A 4,501-nucleotide genomic window follows, 5' to 3' on the forward strand; every position below is an offset into this window, starting at 1 on the left:
CGACGCGTCCACGCGCCCCTTTTGAACGCACTGGAATTGCGCTGGAAGAAATGCTTCCTTAGGCCACTCAGTGTGATACCTGCAGTATTGTGGAATACAGGTTTTAGTGTACCTAGTTGGCATTTTCATAACATCTTTGGCATGTTGCAGTCACTTGTTTCACTTTTTATTAACTGTCAAATTGTAATTGCTTCACCAGGTCAGCGTGTAAAAAGAAAAATAGAGCTATAAACAAAGGAATATGTTTGTGCAAGTAGACGGCCGATCGGTGTCTTACCTACAAGTTTCTCAGGTTGGGTGTAATATATGCCGTGCTCGCTGTCGATGGTTGGTATGAACAAATCGATGAGAGACTGAAATCTCGCGCTGTCAGCACTCACTTTGGCCTCAAGTTTCTCAGGTTGGGCCAATCCTTCTTCGACTTGCACCGGTAATTCCAGAATACCCGAACACGCCGCCGGGATTCTTGTGTCACCTCACGCGCAGCGTGTTGTCACGTCAATTCAATGTGTGGACATGATGAATAATTTGACCGACGTATACTAGTACTGCTACTGTACTACTTACTAGTCGTATTTAGTGTCACAATTTATACATAGGTTTAACTAACAAGTACGCACTTGAAGCCTAACTGATATATGTATATATATGGCTTCTGCACAGCATCTCCATCATCATTATCAGTACATCCTACGCAGGTGAGTTAGGATGCACTTGATCCCAGGAAGGTATCTATCCTTCAAACCAGAGGAGTGCTTCAATTCTACTAGTACTACTACCAGGATATACCGTCCTTCGGAGTGTAAATAGTTACACCGATGACATGTGGGTCTACCACAACAGGGCCCATATGTCATTTAATGGAGGACAGAGGTGCGTAGGCGTATTTGCAGATTGCGTGCTCTACTGGCAAACATGATGGCAGTACTGGGTAAGGCTGATTTAGTAACACCAACACGCTGGTTCAGCTTATTAATTACGTGTCCCATCTGCTACAGCGTGTATTGTCACTTCACTGCGAAGACTAGTTGAATAGTTCTCTCTGACCGAGATGGGGAATAAATGGATCACGAGGACTTCCTTTCTACAGTATCCCTATGCCTCTACGCTCACTTCACTCATTTTGCTCCGTACCTAGTCGCTTGTTGAAATCTGTAGAAAGACAAATACTCCGTATTTGAGAACAGAGGGAGGCTTTTACTCTGTACTACTCCCTCTGTTCCAAAATAGATGACTCAACTTTGTACTATATTTGGGAACAGAGGGAGTATCACCATATGGAGGGAACAGAGGAAGCTTGAAATATGAACATGTCAATGGGAGGGAGTAAGCCCCATGCATGCATGCATGCAACATGCAACACTCACACGTACACATGGACGCACGCAACACTCACGCACCCATGTGGCACACAGCACACGACGCAACACACACGCTCACGCTCAAGTGCTCAACCTACTCCCTATGTCCGTGAAAGACTGTACATTTAGAGATTTACACATTGACCAGGGCATAATTAACGCCCAAAAGTAGCAGACTTATGTGTGCATGCGACCATTGAGATAAGAAGATTAAATGAAGGCCGTTGCATGCTGTAATTAAGGATAGACATGTAGCCTATACCTACAACACAAGTTGGTGCATTAGTCAATCAATATCGATTTAGTAGATTAAAGGCTAAATGCATTGGAAGTGTAGATGTACATCATGTAGTACACTCTTTGTTGGAAGACCGAGGGAGGACATGTGCATGCACTCACATACACAGCCAGGGCGGTTCGCGCGCAAGGGTTGGACTCATGTCGCGCCTGCGTAAAGTTTTGTTTAACTGATTTCTTTGATCTGCCAACTGACAGGTGGGACCCAGAAACCAGGTGACAATTTAACCAGTCAACAAAGTGCCACATCGACTATGTGGCCGGTCAGTAGGGTGCAATACAGTGCTCTACGATGAACTAGTGATCGCATAATCGCCGCAAAACTATATATAGTGACCGTAAAGAGCGTACTGTTACATACGTTGACCGCCAGTGTACTTTTCTCGTTTCAAATTAAGCCATATTAATCGGAAAGGACGCCGTATGGACTACTACTACTAGTACTAGTACTGCTTTGATGTGTCCCGTCAACTCGCCGAACGAGGAGAAGCTTGCTTACTATGCCTCTCCCTTGCCCACGCGCGCGGTGGTTCGCAGGACGAGAAGAGGGTTTTGACTACAGCACCCTCTTCCTCTCCCTCGCCCACGCGCGTGGTGGTTCGCAGGACGAGGAGAGGATTTTGACTACAGCGCCCTCTCCCTCTCCCTCGCCCTCGCCCTCACGGTGGACGTGCAGCAGTTCAATCGGTGTCAGATTGCCAGAAGCATATTGTACTGTAGTATCATCATTGTTGGACCTTCCGAAGAGGAGAAGAGACAAGTGCAAGGTTCACACGAGTATGAATTGTTGAACCTCCCGAAGAGGCAAAGAGCCAAGCGCAAGGTTTTATAGGAGTTGTCGTCCTAGTAGGAGTGTACTAGTACAACTATAGTAAACGATGCTACTGTATGATGCCGCCACATCACGTATATCGAAAGCTATGCCACCTTTTTTTCTCAAAGAGCGTGTTGGAGCCCGTGCAACAACCACACAAGTTGCACGTAGACATAACACATTTACTAGTAATAAATTCTAAAGGACAAATGCAAGTATGCCACACAAGCGCAAGGTTTCACAGTGCTACCGTTCACAATTACCGTAATCCACTTACACATTATAGATGGGCTACATGTCCTCGTCCAGGTTCCAGTCCCAGGTGTTCTTCATGGATGGCACGATCCATAGCGGTGGGCAACGGGAATCATTGTCCCAGCTTTCTAGTCCGGTTCCACACGATGGAGACTCATCCAAGCTGAAGCGGCATAAATCAGGGATAGCGTGTCCCAGCATGTCATTCATCCGGCGGTGCGCACTGAAGACACAACCATGCTTCATGAACGGCAGGCCTTCCGTGTCATGCACGGAAGGTGGCATCTTCTTCACAATGGTGTAGTTGTCCCCGATGAAAAGTGAGTACTCTCCAAGAGTGTTCCTCGGCACCCACGTAGCATCACGGGGGTCGAACTCGACGCCGTTCATCTGGTACATGCGGCATCCCAGATCTGGACACATGGTGACGTACATAGTCAAGGTCCATGCATAATAATGTTGTGCTCAAATGTGGCGGTCAGTAATACTACGCAGCAAATAGTACTACTCCGGTATAGTGGAAGTAAAATAACCGGCTTATTATATATAGCCACTCTTGGCTACATGGATGAGATAGTAAGACATGGAAAAACAAAAATGGTGGCAGCTAGTGGGTTCAAGTCTTCAAGGGCCTAGCTAGCTATACGCGTCCTCCAAGGTAAAAAGTACTCCTACTAGTACTACAAAGTATACTACTAGTACAACAATGAAAGAGAAGGCGAGAGGGTTAAAAAATGGAATACCTGGGTAGATGGTGACGGTCCGATCGTGGTAGATTATGTGACCATGTTGCACATCAGTGGTACCATGGGTAACGACTGCTAAGATAGTTGATCCCAATATGCCAAAGTCAGCTACAAGGTTCCAGGTTAGACCAAATCGCAGATGCAAATGCACATCCAGGATCGGCGATCTTATTTTGATCGGGGGATGACTGGTCCCTGCAAAATAATGGAGTACCGTTAGGGATGCAAATGATGGTTTGTGCATTCCGTTTGTAATCTCCCGTACCATAGGATGTCAACCAGATGAAACAAGTCCCCTGGCTTGTCACCGCGAAGATGCGGCCTAGATGGCGCACGATGTCTTCGAACGTGTAGGGGTACAAATCTGCCGCCGCCAACATGCGCCAGCCTCTGCCGTTACTTCCTCCTGCATTGATGGCAATCCTTATGTCGAACACCATGATGAGATAGTAATCGTCGTAGCCGCGTCACTTTGTCGGCGGGTCGGCAGTTGCTATCTTCTTCAATCTCATGTAGGCATCACCATACGTATTCTTGCCCAGCCAGTCCGGAAGGCCGATCCCAATGGTGGAGAAGGGGTCTACCGGAATGGCCGCACTGCTGTGGATGTTGTGCAAAATCATGGTGGTATCCGGCCGGAGGTATGCAAGCCAATCTTCGTTGGCACCGACCCAGACCTATATATAAGACGGTGGGCAGCGGAGAAATTATGGGATGGAAATGTAATAACTAAGTACTACATGATCAAACTCCATTACTGACCTGCTCATCGGACAAAATCCAACTACCTCTCAACGTCGTCAACTCTAGCGGACTCAACGTGCAACCATGGCCAGGGAGCGGTGGACTGTTTGAAGAATTGTCCCATAGAAGAACTTTCTCCTCGAGGACGCATGGAAGACCAACAAGCATGGCCTTTTCCCAAGCCTATTTAAGAAGCGTCTTGAAAAAGTTGGTGCAGGAAGCACCGAGTCTTGCGGCGGTGAGGACGTCGGAGCGGCGTGCGATTTCTCCCAAAGAATCATCGT

The sequence above is a fragment of the Triticum urartu genome, chromosome 7 (genome assembly GCF_003073215.2).
Source record: "Triticum urartu cultivar G1812 chromosome 7, Tu2.1, whole genome shotgun sequence".
Classification (NCBI taxonomy): Eukaryota; Viridiplantae; Streptophyta; class Magnoliopsida; order Poales; family Poaceae; genus Triticum; species Triticum urartu.